This window comes from Dendrobates tinctorius, unplaced genomic scaffold (genome assembly GCF_039654945.1).
Source record: "Dendrobates tinctorius isolate UK_male_01 unplaced genomic scaffold, ASM3965494v1 ptg000278l, whole genome shotgun sequence".
In the NCBI taxonomy this organism is placed as follows: domain Eukaryota; kingdom Metazoa; phylum Chordata; class Amphibia; order Anura; family Dendrobatidae; genus Dendrobates; species Dendrobates tinctorius.
In genome coordinates, this window is record NW_027361945.1 from 2,022,204 (window position 1) to 2,042,347 (window position 20,144).

The window sequence follows — 20,144 nt, forward strand, 5'->3', positions numbered from 1 at the left end:
CCTCTCCGGTTTTCTGGACTTAGCTTGTATTTTTGTTTTTTCCTCCTTCGGTGACTCATTCATAACAGTGCGGCCTGGATGAGGTAAAGTTTATGTGTATGACAGGGGTTTACAAGGTGGATGTAGCAGAGCCGGCCCGTGTGTGTACTTGTGTGGGGTCAGGAGGGGTTTACAAGGTGGATGTAGCAGAGCCGTGTGTGTAATTGCGTGGGGTCAGGAGGGGTTTACTAGGTGGATGTATCATGTAGCAGAGCCGTGTGTGTACTTTTGTGGGGTCAGGAGGGGTTTACAAGGTGGATGTAGCAGAGCCGTGTGTGTACTTGTGTGGGGTCAGGAGGGGTTTACTAGGTGAATGTAGCAGAGCCGTGTGTGTACTTGTGTGGGGTCAGGAGGGGTTTACAAGGTGGATGTAGCAGAGCCGTGTGTGTACGAGGTGTACGGAGCGGAGCCGTGTGTGTACGAGGTGTACGGAGCAGAGCCGTGTGTGTATGAGGTGTACAGAGCAGAGCCGTGTGTGTATGAGGTGTACGGGGCAGAGCCATGTGTACGAGGTGTGCGGAGCCGTGTGTGTACGAGGTGTGCGGAGCGGAGCCGTGTGTACGAGGTGTACGGAGCGGAGCCATGTGTGTATGAGGTCTGTGGAGCCGCATGTGTACGTGGTGTACGGAGCGGAGCCATGTGTGTACGAGGTGTACGGAATGGAGCCCTGTATGTACGGAGCTGAGCCGTGTGTTTATGGAGCGGAGCAGAGCCGGCGGTGTACGGAGTGAAGCCACATGTGTACAAGGTGTACGGAGCGGAGCCGTGTGTGTACGAGGCATACAAAGCGGAGCCGTGCGTCTATGAGGTGTATGGTTGGGAGCATTTATACCTCCTGAGTCCCAACCGTCCCGGATCCAGCGAGACAGTCCCGATTTTGAGAGACTGCCCCAGCCGGGAGCTTACTTTTCCCGCGGACACAGGAGTACACGGCGGAGCCCCAAGGAGCAATTTAAAACTCGCATGTAACGTTCTACCGGAAGTAACGTGCTGGAAGCTGACCAGAAATGAGGTAATTTCGGGAGGAGATTGTGACGGAACCATGGAGGTACTTCAGGGAATGCTTCAGATCCATCACCGTGTCCTCCTCTGACAGAGCGGACAGCGGGATCGCCTTGGAATCGGGGATGTCGGCCATGTGAGTGGATCATGATATGTCCTGCACCAGGAGGCTCAGGTGGGCACTACAATGGGAGCTGGGCTGCTATGGTATCTTTATAGAATTTTTCTTTCTCTGTTTCTTTCTCTCTCTCTGTTCTTTCTCTCTAATCTTTTTATCTCTCTGTTCTTTCTTTCTCTCTGTTCTCTTTCTTTCCCCTCTTTCTTTCTTTCCCCTCTTTCTTTCTTTCTGTCTCTGTTCTTTCTCTCTCTCTGTCCTATCTTTCTTTCTCTCTCTCTCGTCTTTCTTTCTCTTTCTTTCTTTCCCCTCTTTCTTTCTCCTTTCTTTCTCTCTGTTCTTTCCGCTCTTTCTCTTTACCTCTCTGTTTTTTCTTTCTTTCCCCTCCTTCTTTCTCTCTCTCCCTGTTCTTTTTTCTGTCCACTCTTTTTCTCTTTCTGTTCTTTCTTTCTCCGTTCTTTCTTTCCCCTCTTTTTCTCTCTCCCTTTCTGTTCTTTTTTCCCTCTCTTTCTCTCGCTCTTCTTTTTTTCTGTCCACTCTTTCTTTCTCTCTGTTCTTTTTCTTTCTTTCTATTTTCTTTCTCTGTTCTTTCTTTCTCCTCTTTCTCTCTGTTCTTTCTTTCTTTGCCCTCTTTCTTTCTCTTTCACTCTGTTATTTTCTTTCTCTCTCTGTTCTTCCTTTCTCTCTGTTCTTTATTACCCCTTTCTTTCTCTCTGTTCTTTTTTTATCTCTGTTCTTTCTTTCTCTCACTGTTTATTTTTCTCTCTGTTCTTCCTTTCTTTCTCTTCTTTATTTCTCTGTTTTTTATTTCCCCTCTTTCTTTCTCTCTGTTGTTTCTTTCTCTTTCTGTTCTCTCTCTATGTTCTTTCTCTCTCTCTCTTCTTTCTTTCATGTGTACACTACTAATCAGTAGCCTCCTTCACATGAACGTGTTTTGCCACAGAGCGAGTGTCCGTGTGGATCACATGCGTGTACGTGTGATCCACACGGAGACAAGTCCGTTTTTGGCCGTCACCACGGATGTCACATGGCATGAATCGTGGCATGTGTTAAGGGGGGCCCCACAGAGACTCTTTCACCCGGGGCCCTCAAAAACCTGGAGCCGGCCCTGATTGTGGTTATCAACTTTTCTATAATAGTGTGAATCGCAGGCTTTTTCCGCTGTCCCTTTTTAGAGGCACGTCTGTTTTTATGCTCTTTGTGAATCTCTTTTGTACTTATTAATCATCAAATAAACATGTAGACCCTTTTTTATGGATTCAACAACCACTCTGTCTGTTCTTGTGACCTTTATTATCTTCCTTGGGACATGGTTTACATATCTAGGAACTCTGATTGTATCACAACTGCTGCACTCAGTAAACTAAGTGACACATCACTGGAATCAAGGTTTCCTTTCCTACATTGTGCTCCTCTCAGTAGAGGTAGCGAAACTGGCATTGCTCTAATTCTCAGTAATACCAATGGGGCATAAATATCACTTTTGTCAACTGAACATGGAGTGAATATGTTACAAAGATAATGATGTCTAATTTTAGTTAATTAGCTGGATGACAGATGACAAATATATTCTGAGTGATTGAAAGAGTTGTTTATATTATTCACAAATATGAATGTAAATGTTCCTGGAGAAAACAAGAAGATCTTTTTATGATCATAGTTGCAGGATTTTATGATCTCCCCATAAATCATTTCATTAAAGAACACCGGTTAGCCTTTACTTGGCAATACATGACATTCAACTATGCAGCAAATGGAGACAAGCTTTTATTGTCTCCATAAGGCTGGTTTCACATTTGCGTTTTTTTGCGCTGGAAAAAAACGCATACGTGCGCATGCGTTTTTTCCCCTATATTTAACATGGGTGCGCATACCTGTGCGCTGGTAAGCGCATGTATGCGATTTTCATGCGCTGCGTTTTTTTGGGGTGTGCGTTTGTATTTTCCAGACGCAGCATGTTGCATTTTTTGGCCCTGCAAAAAAGCGCATGCGCACATATGCGCACGTTTTGCGCTAAAAATGGCCATTATAGCCTATGGATGCGCATACATGCGCACTGGCATGCTCATGTATGCGTTTTTTTGCACATGCGTTTTTTTTTGTTAACCATGGAATTTAGGGGTTTGGGTTAGAGTTAGGGTTAGTTAAGGGGGTTTAGGGTTAGGGTTAGGGTCAGGGTCAGGGTTAGGGTTGGGGTTAGGGTCAAGTATGGTTTGGTTAAGGGTTAGGGTCAGGGTTAGGGTTAGGGTCAGGGTTAGGGTTAAGTATGGTTTGGTTAAGGGTTAGGGTCAGGGTCAGGGTTAGGGTTAAGGTTAGTTAGGGTTTGGGTTAGGGTTAAGTATGGTTTGGTTAAGGGTTAGGGTCAGGGTTAGGGTTAAGTATGGTTTGGTTAAGGGTTAGGGTCAGGGTTAGGGTTAGGGTCAGGGTTAGGGTTAAGTATGGTTTGGTTAAGGGTTAGGGTCAGGGTTAGGGTTAGGGTTAAGGTTAGTTAGGGTTTGGGTTAGGGTTAAGTATGGTTTGGTTAAGGGTTAGGGTTAGGGTTAGGGTTAAGTATGGTTTGGTTAAGGGTTAGGGTCAGGGTTAGGGTTAAGTATGGTTTGGTTAAGGGTCAGGGTTAGGGTTAGGGTTAGGGTTAGTTAGGGTTTAGGGTTTGGGTTAGGGTTAAGTATGGTTTGGTTAAGGGTTAGGGTCAGGGTTAGGGTTAGGGTCAGGGTTAGGGTCAGGGTCAGGGTTAGTAAAGTCATGGTTTGGGTTAGTGTGAGGGGCCACCTAATGTTGGAAAAAAACGCAAACGCGGTAAAAACGCACTAAAAACGCATACAAACGCATAAAAACGCTGCGTTTTTTTCATGCATGCTCATAAAAATGCTTGAAAAAAACGCAGCAGTTGTATGCTTTTGTATGCGTTTTTTCAATGCGTTTTTTTGCGGGAAAAACGCGCTGCAAAAAAAAGCAAGTGTGAAACTAGCCTAACCCGTTGATGACATCTGCCATATAATTACGGCACCATTTACATCCCCCAGATGTCACGGTCAGTAGTGACACAGGTCTAAACAAAGGCCCCTAGTGGATGCATGCCTAAGCCAAGATGTCCTTGGGTTTCCATGACAGTCAGGATCCTAGTGAAAGTCCTCAGAGCTGCCATCTTGGCACCTCTATTAGGCTGTGTGCACACGCTGCGGATTAGGTGCGGATTCATCCACGCGGATTTTGTAAAATCCGCAGGTGAAACCGCAGGTCAAAAGACCTGCGGTTTTACCTGCAGATTGCTCTGCGGTTTTGCCCTGCGGTTTTTCATCTCCTCAATGGAGGAGATGGTAAACCGCAGGGGAATCCGCAGAAAGAATTGACATGTCAATTCTTTCTGAGGATTGAAAACCGCAGATAATCCGTGCGGAAAATTCCGCACCATCTGCACTGCGGTTTTTGATTCCCATAGGGAATCATTGTACTGTACACCGCAGCAGAAACTGCTGCGGGTCCGCAGCGGCCAAAACCGCTGTGGAACTGCAGCAAAATCCGCAGCGTGTGCACACAGCCTTATACAATGAAACTTTCCCATTCAAAAATGATTCTAATAAACATTAATAATGAATTAAAAACATAAGAAAATTCACGATAATTGGTATCTTGCAATCATAAGCAACCTTAGTATCAAACAAAAATGCTATTTATTCTGTATTGGAAATATTGTAGAGAAAAAATAAAAAAACATTTAATTTTTGTTTTTTTGCTCAAGTCTTTAACGCCTTCACGACCAGAAGTATTTTCATTTTTTGCTCCCCTTCTCAGTCATAACTTTTTTATTTTTCAGACAATATGGCCATGTGAGGGTTTGTTTCTTGCGGGACAAGTTGTACTTTTGAGCGACACCATATTGTAAAACACTGGCAAAACGGTCACTGAAAAAGGTCTGGGTGTATGGATGGACGACAAACTCACATTTAGTGGCCAGTGTCAGGCAGCTGCTGCAAAGGCAAATAAAATAATGGGAAGCTTAAAAAGAGGCATAGATGCTCATGAGGAGAACATTATTTTACCTCTCTATAAGTCACTAGGGCGACCACACTTAGAATACTGTGTACAGTTCTGGTCTCCGGTGCATAAGAAAGACATAGCTGAACTGGAGCGGGTGCAGAGAAGAGCGACCAAGGTTATTAGGGAACTAGGGGGTCTGCAATACCAAGACAGGTTATTACACTTGGGGTTATTTAGGTTGGAGAATCGAAGGCTTAGGGGTGATCTTATTACAGTGTATAAATATATGCGGGGACAGTACAAAGACCTTTCTAATGATCTTTTTACTCTTAGACCTGTGACGGGGACAAGGGGGCATCCTCTACGTCTGGAAGAAAGGTTTAAGCATACTCACAGACGCGGATTCTTTACTATAAGAGCAGTGAGACTATGGAACTCTCTGCCATATGATGTTGTAATGAGTGATTCCCTACTAAAATTTAATAAGGGCCTGGATACCTTTCTTGAAAAGTATAATATTACAGGGTATATACACTAGTTTCCTTAATATTGTGTTGATTCAGGGAGCTAGTCTGATTGCCGTATGTGGAGTCGGGAAGGAATTTTTTTCCCCAATGTGAAGCTTACTGTTTGCCACATGGGTTTTTTTTTGCCTTCCTCTGGATCAACATGTTAGGGCAAGTTAGGATAGGATATGGGTTGAACTAGATGGACTTAAAGCCTTCCTTCAACCTTAATAACTATGTTACTATATTACCATTGGTTTTAACATATCGTGTACTGGAAAACAAGAAAAAAAAAACAAGTGTGGTGAAATTACAAAAATAGTGCAATCCCACAGTTTTTTTTTTTTTTTACCATGATCATTAAATACTAAAAATGACCTCCCATTAAGATTCTCCAGGTTATTACGAGTTCATAGACAACAAACATGTCTAGGTTCTTTTTTATTTAAGTAGTGAAAAAAAATCCAAAGTTTGGTAAAAAATAAATAATTCCGAGACCTGTAGCATCTCAATTTTTCGTGATCTTGGGCTGTGCGAGGGTTAATTTTTGCATGCTGAGATGATGTTTTTATTGATACCATTTTGGTTCAGATATAATCTTTTGATCGCCCGTTATTGCATTTTAACGCAATGTTGCGGTGACCAAAAACGGTAATTCTGGCGTTGTGACTTTTTATCTCGCTATGCCGTTTAGCGATCGGGTTAATTCTTTTTTATATTGATAGATCGGGCGATTCTGAATGTGGCAATACCAACTATGTGTATGTTTGATTTTTTTTTTGTTTTATTTTGAATGGGACAAAAAGGGGGTGATTGAACTTTTTTTTTATATATTTAAATTTTCTTTTCAACTTTTTGCATCCTTCAATAATCTCCATGGGAGACTAGAAGTTGCAGTACTTTGATCTCCTCTGCTACACACAGGCGATGATCAGATTGCCTGTATGTAGCAGAATTACTCACTTGCTATGAGCGCCGATCACCAGGCGGTGCTCATAGCAATCTGGCTATGACAACCATAGAAGTCTGCTGGAGAACTCTGATTGTCATGCTGACCTATCGGTGACCCACGATCATGTGACGTGAGTTAAATGCTGCTGTCAGAAATTGAAACAGCAGGTGGATCGCGATTCTACCCGAGGGTGTTGTGGGCACATGTCAACTGTATATATCAGCTGACATGCTCAGAAAGATGCAGGCTCAGTGCTGGAGCCCACAACTAACAGGGTGGTCTGACATTGGTGTACTATTATGCCTGAAGTCGGAAAGGGGTAAAAAAAATGAAACAGGAAGTGCACCAAAATGGTACCAATAAAAACTAGTTAGCCATACAAATACATTGGAGAAAAAATATAGTATGTGTGTAATGCTGTTTTGACGCTGTGAAGCGCAACCTCCACCATAGGCTGCTGGTGGGGGAGGAAGGTTGCACTAACAGTGGAGCACCACAATGCCACAGCACATCACCACTAGGTAGCAGAAGAGCAGTCAGACAGGCCGGGTCAGAAACCAACAGGAAACGCAGTACCAGAGGACAGGAATGGGAGCAGGAACGCCAGAGAAGGGAGACAGACAAACAGGTCAGAGGACAAGCCGGGTCAAACACCAAGGGGTCACAATATGGAGAGCAAACACTAGGACGAGCGTAGTCACAGGAGATAGCGGAAACGGGACCTAGGTAAATGGGCAGAGGACAAATCAGGGTATAATGGGGTCAAGCCGTAGGCAGGAACAATAACTGACGCTGCCTGCAGGTGGCAGCAGACTGAAATAGCCAAACAGATCCCAACACGAGGCAGGGAAAGTTAACCCCCGCATGACCAGGCTGGGGAAAAGATAACCAGAAACAACCAAGACCTGGATCATGACAATATGACTTTGATTGAAGCAAAAGTATTGGGGGGGAAAAATGTATACCTTTCGTATTGACATAATGCATCTCATTTAATCAGCTGATTTGTGGAGATGTTGGGTATTAGACCCCAAAGATCTGTTATACATGGACAGTCCCATAGACCAATAATTTCAAGATGTGAGAAATTAAATCTGTCTGCAGGTTTTTGCTAAGTAATCTGAATTCAGCCTGAGGTAACGACACGTGAGATGTGTGTCGGCTCACCAGAGTGGTATAATTGTGTATACCTGTATCCACCTCAGTATAACACTATACCTGTTGTAAATAGATTTGCTTCTCTACAGTAATAGTGTTATCCGGCCACAAGATGTCGCTGTTGCCAAAGCATAACTGAAATACTGTGAGATGCTTGTGACTGTGGTGGGACTACAATGTGACTGATGTGAGACACAGGAAGAGGAAGTGCGACCATCTTAAGGGCAGTCTGCAGCTAATGAAAACAGGGAGAGGAAGTGCTAGAGAGGAATCCAACAACATCCTCTAGGGCAGGGGTCCCCAACCACCGGTCCGCGGCCCAGGACCGGGCCATTGCAGGGCTCTTGCCGGTCCGCGTACAGAAGGGAAAGAGCACTACAACGGCCCAGTCCTGTACCGCGCACACAAGGGGAGCCGGCGGCTGTAGCTTCCATGGATACTCACCCTGCATCCCTGTCCCTGTCGGTGCGGCGGCTTCATCCAGCGCTGAGCAGTCACGTGGTACCGCTCATTTAAGGTCATGAATATGGCTGCCACTCCTCTCCCATAGGTGTGGCGTCCATATTCATGACCTTAAATGAGCGGTACCATGTGACCGCTCTGCACAGGAAGAAGCTGATGCGCCGGGAGATGCAGGGAGGGAAGTTCAGCGACGTGAGGGTAAGTATGATGGGGGAGGACGGGGGAGCCCAGCCATGCATACACGGGTGTGAGCGGAGCCATGTATACAAGGTAGGGAGGGTGGGAGCGGAGCCATATATACAAGGGAGGGAGGGTGGAAGCGGAGCCATATATACAAGGGTGGGAGGGTGCTTGCGGAGCCATATATACAAGCATGGGATGGTGGGAGTGGAGCCATGTATACAGGATGGGAGACTGGGAGCGGAGCCATGTATACAGGATGGGAGACTGGGAGCGGAGCCATGTATACAGGATGGGAGACTGGGAGTGGAGCCATGTATACCGGATGGGAGAGTGAAAGCGGAGCCATGTATACAGGATGGGAGAGTGGGAGCGGAGCCATGTATACAGGATGGGAGAGTGGGAGCAGAGCCACGTATACAAGGGTGGGAGCGAGCCATGTATACAAGGGTGGGAGCAGAGCCATGCATGCAAGGGTGTGAGCGAAGCTATGTATACAAAGGTGGGAGCAGAGCCATGCATACACCATGATTAAAAAATAATCAGCATGTACAATACTCCAGTACAATTTTTTCTAAGTGCTCAATGCTACATTTTCTTGTAGGTTCCAATCATCATTAGCAGTGACGGTCATCAGTAGAAGTAGCCCAGTGCTCCCACTGAAACAGAGAAACAAGCCAGGTGCTCCCACTCATTCAAAACCTATGGTGAGTTGAGTCACATTATAAATGTTATAATAATAATAATTTTTATTTATATAGCGCCAACATATTCCGCAGCACTTTACAATTAAGCTGGGACATGTACAGACAATAAATTCAATACAAGTTAAGACAATTCAAACAGTGACATTAGGAGTGAGGTCCCTGCTCGCAAGCTTACAATCTACAAGGAAATGGGGGGACACAGTAGGTGAGAAATGCTTGTTAATTCAGGTCTGGCAATTATAATAGGGATTTTCATATAAAGCTGCATGATCCGGTCATCAGCCCGTGTGTTTAAGTGCAATAGACAAGTATCAAGTGCAGTTATCATGTGCATGAAGGGTGTGGAGACAGATGAATAGTAGGGTGCAGATTCAGAATAATATTTGGAAGGAGGGAACAGGGCAAAGTTAGCTTGCTGAGTAGTTGATGTGGTAGGCTTGTTTGAAGAGATGGGTTTTCAAAGCGCGCTTGAATAGGTCAGGGCTAGGTATCAGTCTGATCGTCTGGGGAAGTGCATTCCAGAGAGCTGGAGCAGCACGAGAGAAGTCTTGGAGACGGAGGTGCGAGGTTCGGATTACGGGGGATGTTAGTCTTAGGTCATTTGTAGAACGGAGATCGTGTAGGGCGATAGACAGAGATGAGAGAGGAGATACAAGGCGGTGCAGAACAGTGGAGAGCTTTGTGGGTGAGAGAGATGAGTTTATACTGGACCCTGTAGCGAATAGGTAGCCAGTGTAATGACTGGCACAAGATGGAGGCATCGGTGAAGCGGCTGGACAGAAGTATGACCCTGGCTGCCGCATTCAAGATGGATTGGAGAGGAGAAAGTTTGGTAAGAGGGAGACCGATCAGAAGAGAGTTGCAGTAGTCCAGACGAGAATGAATAAGAGCGACAGTAAGAGTCTTAGCAGTTTCAAAGGTGAGAAAAGGTCAGATTCTGGAGATGTTTTAAAGATGCAGGTGACAAGAGCGACTGAGTGATCGGATGTACGGAGTAAAGGAAAGTTCAGTGTCGAATATGACCCCAAGACAGCGGGCATGCTGCTTGGGAGTTATGGTTGACCCCTCCAGGGTTATTTCGATGTTAGGTAGAGTGAGGTTAGTAGAGGGGAGAAACACAAGAAGTTCAGTTTTAGAGAGATTTAGTTTCAGATAGAGGGAGGACATTATGCTAGAGACAGCAGACAGACTATCCTTGGTATTTTGAATTAGGGTAGGGGTGATGTCAGGGGAAGAAGTGTATAATTGGGTGTCATCAGCATAGAGATGATACTGGAACCCAAATCTGCTGATCGTTTGTCCAATAGGGGCAGTGTATAAAGAGAAGAGGAGGGGGCCTAGGACTGAGCCCTGCGGGACCCCAATAGTAAGGGGACGAGAAGAGGAAGAGGAGCCGGAAAAAGATACAGTGAAGGAGCGGTCAGAGAGGTAGGAGGAGAACCAGGAGAGGGCTGTGTCCTTGAGGCCTATAGAGCGGAGCATAGTGAGGAGTTGCTGGTGATCCACAGTGTCAAATGCGGCAGAGAGATCCAGGAGAATCAGCAGGGAGCAATGACCTTTCGATTTAGCTGTTATTAAATCATTAGAGACTTTAGTGAGGGCAGTTTCAGTAGAGTATAAAGAGCGGAAACCAGATTGTAAGGGGTCGAGAAGAGAGTTATCCGAGAGATAGCGGATTAGATGGGAGTGGACCAGGCGTTCCAGGAGTTTAGAGATGAAGGGAAGGTTAGAGACAGGTCTGTAGTTAGCAGTGCAGTTCTGGTCCAGGGATGGCTTTTTAAGTAAAGGGGTTATGATGGCATGTTTAAATGAGGAGGGAAATATACCTGAAGAAAGAGAGAGGTTAAATATTTTAGTCAGGTGAGTGGTGACCACTGGTGAGAGAGACTGCAGGAGCTGTGAAGGAATAGGGTCACTGTTGCAGGTTGTAGGCTGAGCAGAAGCGAGGAGCTTAGAAACGTCTTCTTCTGAAACAGGCTCAAAGATGTCTAGTGAGCTTGAGGTGCAGCAGGGAAGGGGATCCAGGCACTGAGGAGATAGGGCTGAGATATCCTGATGGATGTGGTTGATTTTTTCTAGGAAATAAGTGGCCAGATCCTCACCGCTGAGGTTGGTGATGGGGGCCTGTATTTTAGGTTTCAGGAGGGAGTTTAAGGTTTCAAAAATTCGTCTTGGGTTGTTGGATAGTGAGGTGATGAGGGTGGTGAAGTAGGATTGTTTGGCCAGATGAAGGGCAGAGTTATAGGTTTTGAGCATGAACTTATAGTGGATGAAGTCTTCTGCTAAGAGAAATTTTCTCCACTGCCGCTCTGCACACCTCGAGCAGCGCTGAAGAAAGCGTGTTTGCGTTGTGTGCCAGGGCTGCCGTTGTCTGTGTCGAGTCTTTCTGCGTATAGAAGGTGCTGCTTCATCTAGGGCATTCTTCAGTGTATTATTGAAGTGTGACAATGCTATGTCTGGACAGGAGAGGGTGGAGATGGGGGCTAAAGATGTGTGGAGATTGTCCCTAAGCTGTTGGGTATTAATGGTACGTGTATTCCGATAAGTGTGGTAAGTGGGGGTGTCCCGGGTGAGGAGACAATTCTTGACAGAGAAGGAAAGAAGGTTGTGGTCCGAGAGCAGGAGAGGTGAATTAGTAAAGTCGTGCAGCGAGCCGGGACGGGAGAAAACCAGGTCCAGAGTATTCCCGTCCTCATGTGTAGGAGAATTAGTAAACTGTGAGAGGCCGAATGAAGAAGTTAGAGAAAGAAGATGAGAGGCAGACTGGGAGAGCGGATCATTGATGGGGATGTTAAAGTCTCCCATGATGAGGGTGGGGATGTCACAGGATAGAAAGTGAGTAAGCCAGGTGGTGAAGTGGTCTAGAAACTGGCGGGAGGAGCCTGGAGGGCGATAAACAATCGCCACTCGTAAGGAGAAGGGCTTAAAGAGTCTGACGTCGTGGACTTCAAAGGAAGGAAATGTAAGTGAGGGAATCGGGGGGGATGACCTGGAAAGCACATTGTGATGAAAGGAGCAAACCAACACCTCCACCCTGTCTGTTCTCAGGTCTGGGGGTATGTGAAAATTTCAGCCCACCAAACGAGAGAGCGGCAGCAGCGGTGGTGTCTGAATGCTGGATCCAGGTTTCTGTAATAGCCAGAAGGTTAAGGGAATTAGAGAGAAAAAGATCGTGAATGTAAGTCAGTTTGTTACACACAGACCGTGCATTCCAGAGAGCACATTGGAAAGTGAGAGGAGAAGGCATGCACTGAATGTTAATAAGATTAGCAGGGTTTCTATATGCAGCTGGAGGAGAGTAATGTATGCTGGTGGAGGGAGGCCCAGGGTTGGGGGAGATGTCACCTGCAACTATTAAAAGGAGAAAAAACAGAAAAAGCAGGTGGTGGGATGATTTGTATGAACGTTTTGAGTGCTGCATGGTGGTTTTGGATGGTTTGGTGTGGGTAAGAAATGTCAATAGAGCCTCAGAGTTATACATGGGAGAGGGGAAAAGGGAGGGGTGGATATGCAGAGAGTGCACAGAATGTGTAAAAGGGCAGGCGAGGTGTTAGAAAGCAGAGGTGAAGACAAAAAAGCAGCAGGTTGATATGATCAATGCAAATGTAGTACGACTGACCAAGAAGCATGCGTGCATGAAAAACTTATGCACCTTACCTGTCTCCTGCCCAACTGCATTGTCTAACTGCAAAGCACTTTATCCTGTTGCACGCGTGAGCCCGCACGCATGCTATCCCAGCCTGAGCTACAGTATATATGAAATGAAATGTCTGCTAGCTTCAGCCACCAAAAGGCCACAATCAGTAATTAACCAATTAGCACAAGGCCAGAGCAGGCATTACTATGCAGGGTAAATAACTAAGGCTGGACAAGGCCATCAAACAGAGAAAGGGAAAAAAAAAACAAAAACAAAAAAAAAACCTTTCTACACTTCAAAGCAGAAACCAAATAGATAAAAAAAAAAAAAAAAAGACCCACCACAGGAGTGATGGAATGAAATACCATAAAAATATCTGGCAATATATGATGCAGTTCACACTTGTCAAACAGCACACATGGATGATGGAATGAAATACCATAAAAATATCTGGCAATATATGATGCAGTTCACACTTGTCAGACAGCACACATGGATGATGGAATGAAATACCATAAAAATATCTGGCAATATATGATGCAGTTCACACTTGTCAGACAGCACACATGGATGATGGAATGAAATACCATAAAAATATCTGGCAATATATGATGCAGTTCACACTTGTCAGACAGCACACATGGATGATGAAATGAAATACCTGTGTGAAGAAGAGAGGAACATCAGCTTCAATGCATTGTCTAACTGCAAAGCACTTTATCCTGTTGCACTTAATATCTGTTGCACGCGTGAGCCCGCACGCGTGCTATCCCAGCCTGAGCTAAATATATATGTTATAATTAAATGATAAGTATGCACTACTAAACTACAACCCGTCCATAGCCCCACCCCCTTATTACCAAAGCCCCGCCCCTGCCACACCTCCACCCCGCCCTGCCAGGCCATGGAAGAATGGTCTTGCTTGAAGCCGGTCCCTGGTGCAAAAAAAGGTTGGGGACCACTGCTCTAGTGGAAGCACCTCACCAAGACCAGAGCAGCGGCTGATTAGAGCTGATCTTATCCATGACCAGAACCAGAGGTGTATCTAGGCTCTCTGGCACCCGGGGCAAGAAGTCGGTTCGGCGCCCCCCCCCCCCCAGTACATATGCGATTTCCAAACTTAGTCATGTACTGACGAGCTGCTCTCCCTAATGATCTCAATGTTCAATGAAAAACTGAGAGAAGCAGGAAGAGAAGCTCGTTGTCACAGGACCATAAGTATGAAAATCGCATATGAGTGAAGTGTCCATGTGATGACTACTGGAACCTGCAGAGCTGAGTCTTGACATTGCAGCTTCTGAATTCTCACAATTAATGCACTGCACACTTTTAGGATTCTCCTGTACCAGTGGCAAGATGGCAAGAGTACACGGTCATATCAGCACAAGCATGTGATTTATATACTTCTGGCCACATTTCAACTAGATGTGCCCGGCCTTGCTCCATTCATTTTCATTGAGTGAGGCCACACACGTCTCGTCAGCATGTGACCGTATGTATGTAAATTACCAGCACGAGAGAATCCTAACAGCATTCAGTAAGCACTGTGAGAATTCAGATGTCTACAGTCACATAGAATGACTGCAGACTCAGCACAAACCTGGACAACCCCTTTAATGTTTCTAACATAAATAAAAACATGAGAATTAGTCAGTATCATAAATAATATTTACATCCAGGTACCTTATAGATGACGTCGTCTCTGGAGTCGGTCTCCTTTTGTTCTTCTTGTCCAGAACCCATGATGAGTTTTCTCACCCACAACCGTCTCTGCAGACTTCCATCTTCTCCGGTCTTCTGCAGCAAATCTCCACACGATGTCCTTAAATATAGAAATGTCATTATAATGCTCCTAAATAAAAATGTCTGCAATATACTGTCGCCTCACACTATTCCCCTCCCTCCTCATACTGTCTCCTCTAACATCCCCGTTCACCATACTGTCTCATATATTTACCCCCTCACTCTCTATACTGTCTGCTCACACATACCCCTGATTTTCCATACTGTGTCTACACACATCCCATCACCATCACTCCCAATACTGTGTCCACATACAATTACCCGTTTGGCTCCTCATACTGTCTGCACCCATCCCCCACTCACCATACTGTGTCTGGACCCATTCCCCATACTGTTTCCTCATACATGCCCTCATACATACACTCTTCATTTGTGTCCTCAAATCTCCCCACACACATAAGTATCCCCCATGCCCACTCCAAATCCTCCCACACATTAAATATCCTTACTCCAAATTCCCCCACACATTACGTTCCCCACTCAAAATCCCCCCACGCATTATGTTCCCTTATCCCCACTTATCCCTATAATGTCCTCAGGTTTCTGCCCCCATAATGTCCTCAGTAGAGTTGAGCGACTTTTGGTTTTTTAAGGTCGCGTTTCGTTTCATGAAACCCGACTTTTCCAAAAGTCGGGTCGAGCAAGATCGTCCGATTATAGGGAAAAGTTGGGGTCGTCCCGAAACACGAAACCCAATGTAAGTCAATGGGGAATAAAAGTCGGCAGTGAGAGGAGGACAGGAAACACACCAACAGTGCCCATTTGAATGCCAAAAGCATCAATTCTTATTACTTAAGCTTGTCAACCTTAATTAACTTCATAATACAAGTAACGCACTGAAAAATGGGGGTTATTTGGCTACAGCTGTGGGGGGGGAGGGCTGGCTCCAGGTTTTCATGTGCCCTGGGCGAAAGAGCGCCCCTTTAACACATACCACAACTCATCATGCTCCGATACGGCAGAGAAATAGCGGTATAGTACAATGAAAAATACTTCACTTTTTACAGCTCATGACAAGGCCCATCTATTTCTCCATACAGAATCATTGGTCCCATATAATGTTTAAAACAGTATATGATGAGCTCCACATAATGCTACAGTATATGTTGGTCCCCATGGATGAAGCTCCACTGTCTTATGTGCCCAAATAATGCTCCAAACATAATGGGCCCCATTTCTAATGCTCTAGTGTATAATGGGCCCTGTAAATGCTGCTCCAGTGTCTGATGTTCACCTTTGGAATGTTCCAGTGTATGGTGGGCCCCATCTATCATTCTCCAGAGTATAGTGCTCCCCAAAAATTGCTGTCCCAAAATTGAAAACAATTAAATAAGTCTCCTCGCTAGGGAATCCCTGTACTAGTCTGGACTCCTCGTCGTTCCCATCTTCCATCTCACTGCACAGTATTTCAACCTTGCAAGTGCTGTGATCCTGAGCAAGCAGGGGGGGCCCACTCGTTGGCGACGGCACTGGCACAGGGCCCCTGATAGTACGGTGGTGTGTCTGATGGCGGGTGGGCCAAACCTGCACTTTCATCTGCAGCTTCCTCTTTGTCACCGTGTAAGATGGAACTGTATATGGGAAGGGTAACCTGAGTTTCATCAGGGTCAGATTCAGGCCGTGTAGCGTGCGAGGGGAATGTAGTGGTCTGGGTCAATGTACCAGCAGATTCATCGAACAGTGGCTGGGCATCAGTGCACTTGTGTCGCCCCCAGGAGTACGGTCGCCACAGTGGCATTACCTTCCTCCTAGGGAGTGTGATGTCATGCTTGGGAGCAACGAAGGATCTCTCTAGCAGGTTAACTGATTGGGCGGCGTTATTCCCATGAGTCATGACCCTCCAAACAGCGTTCATGAAGGCAAAGTGTTTGTTTTACGTGGGCAGTATGGTTGCAAAGCTGAACCTTAAAGGAATGTCCAGAAGGGCACCACCAGGAGTGGAGCCTACGGTTTAATTCGACTCTACCTGGGAAACCTCAACCATGCAAGCTACAGAACAGATGCACACATTGCAAGCTTAATTCCGTTAACGAACGAGACTCCGTCATGCCCCGCGGTCCGAGTCCGGCTTACTAGAGGGACACGTGAGGCTCTGGCACATGAGATTGGCCAATAACTGGTGTGTCATGCCCTTACATGTCCGTGGCTGCATGTGCGCTACACTGAAAAGGCCAGCGTTTGTCGCTTACAGGTGCAGATAACCCGCTGAACAACGTTAGTGATGGGGATCTGTGATTACAATTATTACCCGCGAACGATGATTTCCCAGTAAGTGCAGGTCAACCGCAGTTCCGGAATTAGGCCTAACCATCATTCCTGAAAAAATGAAAAACTTACGTGTGCAAACCACAGGTGCTGTAGCTTGCTTAACAGCTCGCCAGCCGTTCTCAGGCCCAGCATGGATTACACGTGATTGCACAAAGGTGAGAAAGGGTACCATATCCCCTGATAACATGTATGGATAGCATAGTGTACACATTCAAAATATATGTCTATACATCAGGAGGCAGGCTCAGACGGTGTTAGGCCCAGTATGGATTGCACGTGATTGCAAAAAGGTGAGAAAGGGTTCCGTATCCCCAGATAACATGTATGGATAGCGTACACATTCAAAATATATGTCTATACATCAGGAGGCAGGCTCAGACGGTGTTAGGCCCAGTATGGATTGCACGTGATTGCACAAAGGTGAGAAAGGGTTCCGTATCCCCAGATAACATGTATGGATAGCGTACACATTCAAAATATATTTCTATACATCAGGAGGCAGGGTCAGACTGTGTTAGGCCCAGTATGGATTGCACGTGATTGCACAAAGGTGAGAAAGGGTACCGTATCCCCAGATAACATGTATGGATAGCGTACACATTCAAAATATATGTCTATACATCAGGAGGCAGGCTCAGATGGTGTTAGGCCCAGTATGGATTTGACGGCCCAGACTACACAGCGGAGGAGCAGGGAGAGGTAAAGATTGCAAATGCTGGGGCCCTGCCCAAGCAAGGGGGGCCCACTTGTGGGCGTCGGTACTGGCACTGGGCCCCTCATAGTACGGCGGTGTGTCTGACGGCAGGTGTGCACCACCACCGTCAGAGACACTTGATTACACTATGAGGGACCCTGTGCCAGTGCCCGCGCCCAAGAGTCGGCCTACCCACCTGTCCAGGGCAACGGCACTCGCACGGTGTCGTGCGCTAGGTGGTGACCCTGGCCATGGGGGCGAGGCAGCACAGTTAGGGAGTTTTAGAAAGTGGCATATGTTGATGTTGGACATTCAGCTGATGCAAAAGGTGAAATAGGTCAAGTCCCAGGAAGAGGTGGACCAAAGCAAGCCATTTTTCTGTCACCCTATGTGTCATCAGAGGAAGGTGGGACAAAATCCTTGGAAACCCATGCGTGGTTCATTTTAATGAAGGTTAGATCATCCACATTTTGGGTTGACAGACGGGTCCTTTTTTCTGTCAGGATTGATCCAGCTGCACTGAAGACTCTTTCCGATAGCACACTTGCAGCTGGGCAAGCGAGCTCCTGTAAGGCATATTGTGCCAATTCAGGCCAGGTGTCCAGTTTAGCGACCCAATAGTCAAAGGGGAATGACCTGTGTGGGAGAACATCGATATGGGAGGAAAAGTAGTTTGTAACCATAGTTGACAACTGCTGTCTCCTGTCACTTTCCATCGATGCAGTATTACCAGTTGTGTGAGCGGTACTTGAAAAATCAGTCCACAACATTGTCATGAAACCCCTGTCTCCAACGCCACTTCTGCTGTGTGCACCACGAACATCTCTGCCAAGCTGACCCCGGCCCGTACGGCTCGTGTGAGAACCATCCCCGCTGCTGTGTGCTGGGAATGCCTCAAGCAACCGATTTACCAGAGTTGCTTGTTTATTAGCCAATATTAGGTCAAGGTTCTCCTATGGCATGATGTTTTGTAATTTGCCTTTATAGCGTGGATCCAGGATGTTGGCCAACCAGTAGTCGTCATCGTTCATCATTTTGGCAATGCGGGGGTCCCTTTTTAGGATCTACAAGGCATAATCTGACATGTGGGCCAATGTTCCCGGTGTCAATGATGCACTGCGAGTGCTGGTTGGAGGAGCACTTTCTGGCAAATCCACATCCCTCCAGTCACGCACAAACCCTGTACCAGACCTTGCCACGCCAACATTTTCACTTGCCCCACGAGATGCATCCTCCTCCCCTAAGTAATCATCCCCATCATCCTCCTCCTCCTCCTCCTCTTCTTCCTCCACCTCGTCCAGGAGAGGTCCCTGAGCAGACAATGGCTGAATGTCATCAAGGATTCCCTCCTTCTCTTCCTCCTCATCAACATTGGCTGCAGAAGCCTGCTCCTTAAGGTGCGTCAAAGTTTGCAGGAGCAGACGCATAAGTGGGATGCTCATGCTTAGGATGGCGTCGTCTGCACTTACCAGCTGTGTGCATTCCTCAAAACACTGAAGGACTTTACAGAGGTCTTTCAGCTTCGACCACTGCACACTGGTCAACTCCATGTCTGCTCTCAAAGTGCCTGGCCGTGTATCCTCCCACAAATGCATTATGGCCTGCCTCTGCTCGCACAGCCGCTCCACCATGTGTAGGGTGGAGTTCCACCTTGTTGCAATATCGATAATGAGGCAGTGGTTGGGAAGGTGGCGCAATCGCTGCAGCTTCTGCATACGAACGGAGTGTACAGGCGACCGGCGGATGTGCGCGCACAGTCTTCGCACCTTCTGGAGCAGGGCTGTTAACTCCGGATAATTTTTGAGGAAGCACTGCACCACCAGGTTCAAGGTGTGAGCCAAGCAAGGTATGTGGCTGAGTTTTGAAAGGGCTATGGCTGACACAAAATTACGCCCGTTATCACTAACTACCTTGCCTGCCTCAAGATGTACACTGCCCAGCCATGACTCAGTTTGTCGCTGAAAGTACTCGGCCAGCACCTCGGCGGTGTGTCTGTCGCCCAAACACATCATCTGCAACACAGCCTGCTGACGCTTTCCACTAGCTGCTCGATAGGGGGACACCTCGTGTGCAACAGTGGCAGCTGCAGATGGAGTGCTCGTACGACTGCGCTCTGTGGACGAGCTTTCGCTTCTGGAGGAGGAGGAGGAGGAGGAGGGTCGAACGCCTACAGCCAACTGTTTCCTATACCGTGGGCTAGGCAGCACTGTCCCACCACCGCTGTCCCCTGTGGACCCTGCATCCACCACATTAACCCAGTGCGCAGTGATGGACACGTAACGGCCCTGGCCATGCCGACTGGACCATGCATCAGTTGTGAGGTGCACCTTTCCGCTCACTGACTACTTGAGTGCATGGACAATGCGGTCTTTCACATGATGGTGGAGGGCTGGGATGGCTTTGCGAGAGAAGAAGTGGCGACTCGGTAGGTCATAGCGTGGTACTGCATAGGCCATGAGTTCGCGGAAAGCTGCGCTTTCCACCAACCGAAAGGGCATCATCTCAAACGAGATTAGTTTGGCAATGTGGGCGTTCAAACCCAGTGTACGCGGATGAGAGACTTAGTACTTTCTTGACCTACTCATAGTGGCTGGGAGGGTGAGCTGGACTTGAGAGCTGCATATGGTGGAAGTAGCGGTGGAC

General features: G+C 46.7%; 1 protein-coding gene across 7 annotated transcripts in view; it reads right to left on the reverse strand.

Annotated features, from left to right (window-relative positions):
• The window catches only part of LOC141072599 (sphingomyelin phosphodiesterase 3-like), an 844,331-nt gene that overhangs the window by 806,638 nt on the left and 17,549 nt on the right, over positions 1 to 20,144 (reverse strand). For 3 of the 7 annotated variants that reach the window (XM_073559892.1, XM_073559889.1, XM_073559888.1), the window contains exon 2: positions 14,420 to 14,558. The exons of the other annotated variants lie outside the window; for them this stretch is intronic. The gene's annotated coding sequence lies outside the window, so the exon portion shown is untranslated. The remainder of the gene's footprint in view (positions 1 to 14,419; positions 14,559 to 20,144) is intronic. 7 annotated transcript variants of the gene reach the window in all.